Source organism: Oryx dammah, unplaced genomic scaffold (genome assembly GCF_014754425.2).
Source record: "Oryx dammah isolate SB20612 unplaced genomic scaffold, SCBI_Odam_1.1 HiC_scaffold_26, whole genome shotgun sequence".
Classification (NCBI taxonomy): Eukaryota; Metazoa; Chordata; class Mammalia; order Artiodactyla; family Bovidae; genus Oryx; species Oryx dammah.
The window spans coordinates 18,409,759-18,421,570 of NW_024070210.1; the positions used below are offsets into that span (position 1 = coordinate 18,409,759).

Sequence of the window (11,812 nt, forward strand, 5' to 3'; positions counted from 1 at the left end):
AATTCTGAAGTTTCTTACCCAGAGGAGTTGGCAAAGACCCTCTTTTCTCTGTCTGTCCATTGAGAATTTTTTAACCTTAGATCTTTTCTAAAATAAGTTCCCAAAATGTACACGATCTAAGTTCAGGATAGACTCCTATAATCATATGGGAATACATATAAAGGAAGAAAAAAATTTTGAGGTTCAGTTAATATCCAAAAATTAAGTACCAAACATCAATGAATCTTTTTAAACCAAATTCAGAATTCAGGAAAATATCTAACAGTTTTTAAGTGTTCTGAAGCATTCATTTTTTTATGCATCCTGAAAACTAAATTAACAAAGTCACACAGTATTTGTTGATTCAGTGTTGGCCAGTTCTTGAAGGACAAATCAATGTCTCAGTGACATTCTAAAAACCTGGGGAGGTGGGGGGGAACCTCCAGATATCAGGTCCCATTGTAATCATTCAAATATAAAGAAAATATCCAATTTATGACAATGAAAAAAAGTGATAATTTTTCTTAAACTTTAAAGCAAACCTCTTTACCATTCCTGAACAATATTCAATGGATGAAATTCAAGAATCAGATGCTGGTATTTGATTTTTAAAAATACAAGAACATACTGAACTGTTTCATTTCGTTTATGACACCAGTATCACTTAAAAGAAACTTTTGTCTTCCCTACTGAATAGAAATACGTAAGACTTTCCCTACCCTCAAATTTTATATTGTCAATATTTTTGTCAACGTACTCAAATATTCAAAACTACTGGGAAAAGTTTAGAAAAATGATGTTAGAATGTTCTAGTAAGATTCCATGCACCAAAATAAGTGGATTGACCTGATATTAATGATGCAGCTAAAAGTAGCAACTTGATTAATAGGAGATTTTCTGTTTTACCCTTAGAAAAACTCCCCTACCTATACTCTGTAACAAGGGATCCAGAGTCGTCTAAAGCTTTTAAAAAATGTTTTTCTCTACTATTTTCTTTTCTGGGTTTGATATATTGTTTTATTCATCCTTCAGAAGAGAGAGGATAAAAAGTTCATGTCCTCCACTTCCTTGCTCCTAATCCCAAGTTTGGTCTCAATCATTGTATTCTTCTAAAATACCTTTCTCTACACAAACTAATATATAATCATTTATGTTTTTGTGCAAGCAATATAATCATAGTATATTGTTATGTACATTTCTCCCTCATTATTAACATCTCTTCATGTCATCAACTTCTACTCCATCCTTTATAACGCAGTAAACTATTACTATATAGATACAACTATCTACCAACATGGATGGTTATCTCCGTATTTCACCTCTTACAAATAATATTAAGCGTTCTTGGACATAATGGACATATAACTCTAAGCACCTGTGCCAAGTAATTCAATAATATAAATCGGTATTATTATATATCTACTATATATATTACTACTACTATATATATTACTATTATATATTTACACTTTACCTCCAAATCCTCCTCCAAATCTACTGTACAAATTAATATTCCCACCAAGAGTATCTAGGTATGCCCCTTCCTTATATCCGCACCATCATTCCAATCTGATAGGTAAAAAAAAATACTCTCGTTTCTCCTTGAATTTCCCTACTCATTGAGATTGAGTATCTTTTTACCCCTTTATCAGACATTTCTTTAAAAAGCATGCCCTTCATCTTCATAGCTATTCTTCCTCAGAATATTTTCCCTTAAGTTAGGATATTGAAATATTCTATAAAATCTAAACTTCAATTTCAAAAACACAGCACACTTAAAATATTCAGAAAGCTTTACACGTAAAATAAATACCTAGAATAATACCATATACCAGCAAGTAAGCTAATGGAAATGCCTTAAACAGTAGGTATGACTGCAATTAATTTAACACTGCAAATGTGTTGAATCTTTAAATGATTTTTAAAAATACTTTTTTGCCCAAAACAAAAACAAATATTCTATATGGAAGGGGATAGGAGTGTGTATCCTTTTAAAACATTGAGGGCTACTGTCCTAACTTACAGAAGCTCTTATCATTATAATACTCTATCTCAGCATTTTCTTAGAAGAACAGTTGGTATTAATACCTGTTCAATGAATGAATCAGTAAACAAATAAACTCTAAGAAATGCTAAATAAATTTATTAAATTACCATGTGTAATTTGAGCAGTGACAAGCACCTAGCCTCACAATGGTTACAAAGATAGAACCATGAATTCATCTTTAGAATCACTCTTCCCCCAAGTATTAAATACAAGTACTACTTAAAAAAAAACTATGTTCTTGGTGTTTAAACTATGTTTTCAGTTTTCAAATGTCTTTTCATTCTGTTAAGAATTAACCAGATTATGTTTTAGTTTATGCAATATACCCATTTCATTCACTCCAATTTTTCTACAGAATATTTCCCTTTTATTTGGAACTGTTTAAAACTTGCTTATTCAGAGGCCAAACTTCAAAGATGAAGGCAATCTTAATAAGATAATGGCCCCTCCTAAGGAAATTCAGAAAACAAACATTTCTGGTGATCTCTGATAATTATTAATGTTCACTTTAAACAACCACATATTTCAACATAGAAATGTTTTTTGGTATGTTTTGGTGTATGTGAAATGACTGAGAAGAAACTTTTAGAATAAGCAAAGTTTATCATTTTTACCTGCAGTTGATAAACTGTAATACTCTTACAATACATTATAAAGATATTCAAAGTTGGTATGTACTTTGTTGAATGAAATAGGGAAGAGAGCTAAAGAATACTTTACTTTAAACAAGGTGGTCAGGCTTCACCAAGAAGGCAACATTTAAAAAGACTTGCAAGAGAATGAGGCAGGAAGCCCTATACTGGGGGCCATAGCCTTTCAAGCAAAGTGAAAGTGAAAGTGAAGTCGCCCAGTCGTGCCCAACTCTTTGTGACCCCATGGACTGTAGCCTACTAGGCTCCTCCCTCCATGGGATTCTCCAGGCAAGAGTGCTGGAGTGGGCTGCCATTTTCCTTCTCCAGGGATCATTCCCGACCCAAGGCTCGAACTCCGGGTCTCCCGCATTCCAGGTGGATGCTTTAACCTCTAAGCCACCAGGGAAGCCCTTTTCAAGCAAAAGAAACCGCAAATACAAAGAACCTGAGGTGTGTTTGCATGAGGAATAAGGCCAACAGCTGAAGCACAGTACTGGCACAAACTGGAGCTGGGAAGAGAGTTCAAAGAATGTAACGCTTTGTAAACCGCTTTAAAAATACTGGGTTTTATTCTGAAAGGTTTTTGACTTGACTTGACTTTTAACAGTGTCATTGGCCCCTATGTTAAGACTGGAGGAGAACAAGGGTAGAAGAAAAGTAAGACTACTGAAATAACCCAGACAAGAGAGGTGGCGTAGAACAGGCGGTGGTTTCTAGATCTATTCTGAATGTAGTCAATTGCCTAGGGATTGTGTGTGGGGTTTAACAGAGATGAGGAGCTTATTTTATCAGCACTGAAATGACTTAAATTATTTAAAAAATACATTAAAGCATTTAAAGAATACTTGAAAAGTACCTTCACTTTTGAAAGGTTCAGAACATTTTTATCCTCCAAGGATGAAACTTCATGGCCCAAAATAACAAAAACAAGAACTATGTTGGAAGTGTTTCCTATCTCTATTGTGGCAGTGGTCAGACAGGTTTATGTAGCCATCAAAATTGACTGAAATTAAAACGGATGCATTTTAATGTATGTAAATTTTATCTCAATAAATTTGGTCCTCCCCAAAAACAAAATAAACTTCTAAAGAAGCTTATCTATACATTCTGCTTTTCTTTTTCACCTTTAAACTACTTTTTCTGCACTCTTAAGAATACCATTACTGCTTATATGCATTCATCCATTAGATTTATCCTGACAAAGTATTTCACCTGGGATATAGACTTACAGGCTAACCTCATCAGGACAAATTTCTAAAATGTTAAGAAGCAAATGAACCAACAGATCGTCCTCAGCAAACACTCATATACAACTTATTCATTTATTCCATAAAACGTCTAGCTCCAGTTATGTGCCAGATTCTTTTCTAACATTATTTTCATCAGTTCTGAAAAAGAAAATTTTCAGTCATGTGTAGTTATGCAACCAACCCAGGGGCTCAACATTAAATATGAATGATCATCGGTGTAGCATGCACTGTCTCCTGCTGTGCGTACAGCCTGCAAGGTACAATGGACGACAGGACCATCCCAGCCCAAGCAAGGCAAGCCTAACTCAACAGAGATTAGTGGTAGTCTAGAGCTACAGTGGGAGTAGGAAGGGACTTGTAAACAAAAAAGAGAGTGCCTTTGGGATAATGGTTGCACATCTCTGCACATATACCAAAAATCACTGAATCGTACATTACAATGAGTGTTTTACATGTCAATTATACCGTAATAAGCTGTTTTAAAAAAAATTACCATTACCAATACGAATTCCGGACTCCTTCAGGGAAAACCAAATTAAGACCTATAGACTACATTGTATCAATATTAATTTCCTGATTTTGTTGTTAGAGAATGTAATTGTTTTTAGGAAATACACACTTAAGAATTTTGGGGGTTAAGAGGGACACCACATCTGCAACTTACTATCAAGATTTCTGAAGAAAACTATGAAGACAAAAAGGAGAGGAAGATAAAGCAAACAGGTAAAATATTTGTTAACATTTGGGGAATCTGAGTGAAAGATATTTGAGAATCCTTTGTACCATTCTTACAACATTTTTTAAAGTTTGAAATTATGTCAAAATAAAAAGTTAAAAAGCGATAGCAGTAATTCTCAGTTAAAATACGTTTTTTATTTTCTTGAGTTTCAAAATTCAAAAAAAGTTAGGAAAAATTATATTAAAAAACTGAGGAATAAAAATTCTCTTATGAACGTCAGTAGCAGTATCAGAAAGAACTATCAAGAAATTAAAAAGATAAACAGCATGCTTTTATACGAGATTAAGAGTCAATGATTACTTTCGCTTCTACAGAATAAAACAGTCAATATAAATTTTCTCTACATTATGTGTAAATGAAGAAAGTATATGAAATACAGCTAACTTGGAGGTAGCCAAAAAGGAAATAATTCATCTTCTGGGGTTACCAATGTCATGAAAATATCAACTAATTTTAATCTACTTTTGTTTACAAAAGCTTTCAACACAGGTCATCTCATTTAGCCTCCCAAATTATCTAGCGTAAAACATACTCTTCTTTTACTGATGAAGAAGCTAACTTATCTAAAAGAATACAATTCACGGGTAAGGACTCCAAGGTCCCCACTATCCTAAATTGCCAATCCAAAGGCTGTTTTCGCTTATCACAATGCCTCTGTCTAATAACAACATACTAATGATTAACTCTGACTTCATACAACTCTATTCAAGGTACACTGGAAGAAATGTTAAGGGATAGGCTCCTGTACTTCAGCAAAAATTCTTAAACAACAAACACTATCAGTTAATATGCACTCAGCACTTACTATGTTACCTGGTTATTGCACTAAGGATTTTACATACGTTTTTCTCAATTAATTCCCAACTCCAATAACCTATGAGGTGGATATCATCAATAATCTTCACTTTACAGGTGAAGAAAACCAAGGCTTCAAGAAAAATTAAATGAGTTAAAACAGCATAGTATCTCCACTTGAATCGTGAGGAACTATTACTGACCAACTGTTTGCCTTACCACCCTCTGAACATTTTGGAAATGACCTTTTAGAAAGTAAAGCTTTCAAAACAATATAAAAATTGCTTATACACTACTGCCAAATACCCAATTCCAATTCACAGGACTTCACAACTAGAGCAGCCTGGTGCAAGAGAAGGCCCAACTTCCTCCCTCCTTCTGGTCCGCTCCACTCTGCCCAGTTATCAAAATGGCTTTTCCGTGGCAATATAAAAACCATATTACGTAACTTCAAAATAATCTTCATACTCCTAGAACTTGTTCTAAAAACGTGTTGTAAAAGCAGTAATGAAGACCACAGAAGGATGAGAACGAAGTACATATTGTAACGTGGAGGTTAGACCTCTCCTAGAATCAATGGAGACACAGTTTACTGTAACCTCCAGGGGAGCAAAGGGCCAGGGCCACAACACTCATCACAATCTTAAGACAGGCAAACCCACCAGGAGGGTGGTAGAAAAGTTGGGCAGCAGCTAAATTTAAGTTGGGGGGGGAGTGAGGGGGGGAGGGACGGGGGAAGAGAGGGCAGTTCACTCGGTGGCGGGCTTTAGATGACCAGAGAGGAAGGGAAAGAAAACAGACGGTGGCCAGTCACCCTACCCCACCCCCGCTAAAAAGGGTGGGTGCTGGCCGGCTTCTAGGCAGTCTGGAGCAATTGTACACTCGGCCCGGAATATCTACCGGAGGGCTTCCGCAGGCTCAGGCTTGAAAGGGATCTCAGGAAAGGACTCCCCAGGGGGGCGACCGCTCGTTTTCTGGCAAACGCGGAGCCCAGAATGGGCCGAGGCCACTCTGGCGAGCAGTGGAAAGCAAAGGAAAAGTGGGCGACAATGCAAGCAGGAAGGCTCTGCCGGTAGGTTTGGCTTGCACCGGCTGCCGCTAGGCCCACAGATTTCCCAGGCCTTAGAGAAGTGCAGAAACCCAAGCCTCGTGCCCGTCCCCTCCCCCACCCAACTCCCCGCCCCCGTCCCCATATTCCCATCCCACCCCGGCCCTCTCGCAGCCTCCCAGGCTTTCCCTCCGCCCCCAACCGAAGTACCCAGTCTCCCGGTTTCCACACGCATTCTAAGGCGTGAACTCACCCGCCGCTAAGGAAACGGTACTGTCTTCGCGGTCTTCCGGGCTCCAGGTTACGAGTGGGCTCCACCGGTTCGAGGTTTCTGCGCCCCGCTATCAGGGAGACTGGTTCCAAAGCGCCTACTCGCACAGGCCGCAAAACACCGCCGCGCTGCGCGGGGAGCTTCTTCTGGAGGTCTTCCTAGTGCCCGGCGTGCATTGCGGCCAGGGGCGTGGGGAGGAGGATCATAGAGAAGAGCTCGTATAGATAGTCTTCACTGTTGGCTCTGAATCACCACGCAGCGGCGAATCACCATCGAGATGGAGCGCCTAATGAGGGCTAGAAAGTCTTGAGCCGTCATTTACGACCCACCCTGCCATTTTTGATTGGAGCTGATTGAATCTTATGATTACGCGACGCCATCTTGAGGTCAAGGTTCCGGCTGGACTCGGCGTGAGGACTGTAAAGAGGGCTTCCCGCTTTCGGTAGTTTGTGTCTTGGGGGTTAGAACCTTGCTTTGTGGCTCATTGAAGTTCAATGGGCTGATAACTGGGTCTCACCCAGCCCCTCAGTAGAAACCTCAAGTGTTAATCCTAGAAAACTACTGTTGATACCAAGAGATAAGTGGCTAAGGCTGTGGTTTTGAAAAAGTGCGCACGTACACAAACAAGAAAGCTTACACGCGCTGGTAGGGCCAAAGAGGCGGCTAAAACATGTTTGAAATGCCTAAAAACGGCCTGTAATAGTAGTTAACCCATAGAACTTCAGTGATTAGATTAATTAAAATAAATCACGAATGATTAGGTTATTCAATTTATGGATTGTACGGTCAGTATCTAGTACAGGCCTGTTGTTTCCCAACTGCTTGCATCTTAGAAGAGTTAGTTATTTAGTATAAAGTTACTGTCTCTGAGTGCTTGGTGCTGGGAGTATGGTAAATAGAAATGGAACTATTATCCTTGTTCAGGAGAGCTGCAAACAACCCAGAATAGAGGACAAACTGAACTGACCACTGCCTATAAAATTGAACGTATTTATATACTCCTCATCCGGCTTTCCTATTTACTTGTACTGTATAACGCTTTTTCCTTCTTTATTTTATGGTTTGTCTGCCCATACCCCACTAGATGTAAACTTAAGGAGTGCGAGTATTGTCTGTTTTGTTCACTGCTGTGTATCCCAAGTGCCTAGGATGATGCCTGATAAATACCAAAGGCTCAATAAATGTATGTTGAATGAAAGAAATGGTTATATGTGGATACCAACAGTGCATAAAACGCAGGAGGAGACTAATGTAGAATGCTATACCAGTACCACTATTTGTAAAATTTGCATCCATCTGTATTTTCTGCTTGCAGTTTGTTACCATTAAGAAAGTCTAATAAAACCTACTCTCCCAGAGCTATTGCATGGATTAAATAGCTAATACATGTGAAAATACTTTGTTCAGTAAAGTACTAGTCAAATGCTAGTTATATTTTCAAATAAAAAGTTTGTGCTTTTTTTTTTTTTTTAACAATCACAAGCATAAACAGAAATCCTCTCAGGTTATCCCTATATATAATTAGAAACAATGCACACAAATTCATGTATTACTTGTATGATAAAACCTTAGGTCTCAAGCAACAATTTGCTTTCCAATAGTAAACGTGTTGTTTATGTTGACCTGGCCTCTTTTTCCCCAGCCTTTGGTAAAGGCACTCCAAATTTCTTAAAAGAAACCATCCTTCCACTACTCCAGATCTTTGTAGTTTGGATAGAAAGTCCCAAACCTAGCAAAAACCCTTAGGACATAGGGAGGGACTTATGACCCAATCAGAGATGGTAATATAGCCCCTACATTGTATCAGGCACTATTTTAGGCATCCTACAAATATCAGCAACTTTAAATCTCATAGCAACCCAGTAGTAGAAACTATTGTGGTTGGTGTTCAGTTGCTAAGTTGTATTTGACTCTTTGGGACCCCCATGGATGGACTACAGCATGCCAGGCTTCCCTGTCCTTCCAACTCATGTCCATTGCTCAAACTCATGTCCATCGAGTTGGTGATGCCATCCAGCCATCTGATCCTCTGTTGTCGTCTTCTCCTCTTTGCCTCAATCTTTCCCAGCATCAGGATCTTTTACATGAGTCAGCTCTTTGCATCAGGTGGCCAAAGAATTAGAGCTTCAGCTTCAGCATCATTCCTTCCAATGAATATTCAGGGTTGATTTCCTTTGGCATTGACTGGTTTGATCCCCTTTCTGTCCAAGGGACCCACTAGAGTCTTCTCCAACACCACAGTTCAAAACCATCAGTTCTTCAGGACTCAGCCTTCTTTATGGTCCAACTCTCATATCCATTCATGACTACTGGAAGAACCATAGCTTTGATTAGATGGACCTTTGTCAGCAAAGTAATGTCTCTTCTTTTTAATATGCTGTCTAGGTTTGTCATGGCTTTTCTTCCAAGGATCAAATGTCTTTTAATTTCGTGGCTGCAGTCATTGTGCACAGTGATTTTGGAGCCCAAGAAAATAAAATTTGTCACTGTTTACACTTTTTGTGTATCTATTTGCTGTGAAGTGATGGGACCAGAACTATTGTGATACAGATGGAAAAAAGCTAAGGCTTGAAGAGGTTAAATAAGATTATAGGAATAGTAGATAATTGATGAAGCCAACCTAGTTACTGAGTCCATGTTTTCAACCTTTACACTATGTGCTTCATCAAGAAAAATGCTTAAAGGGGGAGGGCAGGAGCTCTTCCTTTTTTCACTAAACTCTGGGAGGATTTAAACTTAGAGCTAGTGGAGAGAAAATGAAACCAACACAAGAAAGCAGGGATAAGCTGACAACATCATTTGAAATCATGGATTCAGCCATTCTTTAGGCCATTTATCCTTCTAGGACTTCCTTGGTGGCACAGTGGATAAGAATACATCTGCCAATGCAGGGGACACAGGTTTGAGCCCTAGATGGGGAAGATCCCCAAAGAAGGAAATGGCAACCCATCCCAGTGCTCTTGCCCAGAAAATCCCTTGGACAGAAGAGCCTGGTGGTCTATAGTCCATGGGGTTGCAAAAGATCTGGGTACAACTTGGCATCTAAACAGCAACACAACAACATGCTTCTAGGCTTCTCGGTTTGTAAGCCAATAAATTCATTTTCCTAAATCAGTTTGAATTGAATGTCCCAGCCTTTCAACAGAAAGAGCCCTAAATAATGCACTCATATATCACTTGTAGGGCTTCCCAGGTGAGTAAAGAATCTGCAATGCAGGAGACACATTCAATTCCTGCGTTGGGAAGATCCCCTGGAGGACGGCAGGGCAACCCCCTCCAGTATTCTTGCCTGGAGAATCCCATGGACAGAGGAGCCTGGTGGGCTACAGTCCATAGCATCACAAACCGGCGAACAGGCAGACACCACTGAAGCGACGGAGCACGCATGCACACATCACTTGTCGTGGATAGGCCAAGCTATTCATATGTAATGACCCTCAACCCCAACCAGAGGGGCCCTTGTTGAGGAATGCAGCTGAAGATAATTTGGATATTGCTAATTATATTGTGTGAGCTTCCCTGGTGGCTCAGATGGTAAAGCGTCTGCCTGCAATACAGGAGACCTGGGTTCGATCCCTAGGTTGGGAAGATCTCCTGGGAAAGGAAATGGCAACCCACTCCAGTATTATGTATTATGTGGACTTCCTAGTTGGCTCAGTGGCAAAGAATCTGCCTGCCAGTGCAGGAGACGCAGGAAATCCAGGTTCAATCCCTGTGTTGAGAAGATCCCCTAGAGTAGAAAATGGCAACCCTCTCCAGCATTCCTGCCTGAAAAATTCCATGGACAGTGGAGCTTGGTAGGCTACAGTCCATGGGGTTGCAAAGAGACATGACTGAGCATGCACAGAATTTCATTATATACATTCTGGCCCTATTCCTATTACCATATTTGAGCCAAATTCTCAGCAAAATATCAGATGCCTTATGAAAAGAACATACTTTAGCTGAACCAAGCAGATCATCTCAGGAATTTAAACTCAAGATCAATGAATTGATAGCAAAAGAAAAATGCAGTGATAGGTAAGAGAGTAGGTGAATTATGTCAAAAACAGAAGGTCACTAGAATAGGTACATTTGTGCCTTGGATTGAGAGGACAAAATTATTGGAACTCATATCAAGGCATCTGAGTTGTCATCAGAGCTGCTGGAACTAAGGTGGTGTCCTGGCGAAGGTCCTATATGATTGTTATCTGTTTCTCACATAGTTCCCATGTTAGACACTGACTTCCTTCAAGGAAAGGACCATGTGTTTATTCACCTTTAAATGGCTAAGCTATATATGTCAATATTTAAAAATCACAGCATGTCTTTAAAAATAGGAAAATAGTTTTAAACAGCCAGGTATCAAGCAGTTTGTCTCTACATCTCTGCCTGAAGCTCCAATTTAGGCTACTTTGTCATCAAGATTTAGACTTTATGTGAATTCAAACTGCTGTCAACTGGCATTAAAATATTCATATAATTATAGAAGATAGGCATATTGTGTTAGGTCATCTAAAATTAATTATCGAAAAAGTAATAGCATTGGGTAAAAGAAGAAATACGTATAAAAAAGGGCAGTTTTCCATATGAAATGGTAATCTGGTAGCTCGGCTCAGTTCATTTCAGTCACTCAGTTGTGTCCGACTCTGTGAGACCCCATGAATTGCAGCACTCCAGGCCTCCCAAAGGCTGGCTCAGTTGGCAAAACAAATCTGCCTGCAATGCTTGGAGACCCGGATTCAATCCCTAGGTCAGGGAGATCCCCTGGAGAAGGGACTGACAACCCACTCCAGCATTCTTGCCTGGAGAATCCCATGGATAGAGGAGCTTGGCGGGCTACAGTCCGTGGGGTCACAAAGAGTCAGACACGACTGAGCAACTGACACACACCATATGAAATGATGAATTAGCTTATTCTTTGGGCTATAAAGAAGAGATAGTCATGAGACTTCCCTGGTGGTCCAGTGGTTAAGAATCTGCCTTGCAATGCCAAAGACGTGGGTTCCGTCCCTGTTCAGGGAACTAAGATCTCACATACTGCAGAGCAACTTAGCCTGCGTACTGCAACT

General features: G+C 39.5%; 1 protein-coding gene across 1 annotated transcript in view; it reads right to left on the reverse strand.

Moving 5' to 3' along the window:
* RBM25 (RNA binding motif protein 25) overlaps positions 1–6,944 on the reverse strand; it is a 55,319-nt gene extending 48,375 nt beyond the window's left edge. The window contains exon 1 of the mRNA XM_040226144.1: positions 6,744–6,944. The gene's annotated coding sequence lies outside the window, so the exon portion shown is untranslated. The remainder of the gene's footprint in view (positions 1–6,743) is intronic.
* Positions 6,945–11,812: the final 4,868 nt, after the last annotated feature.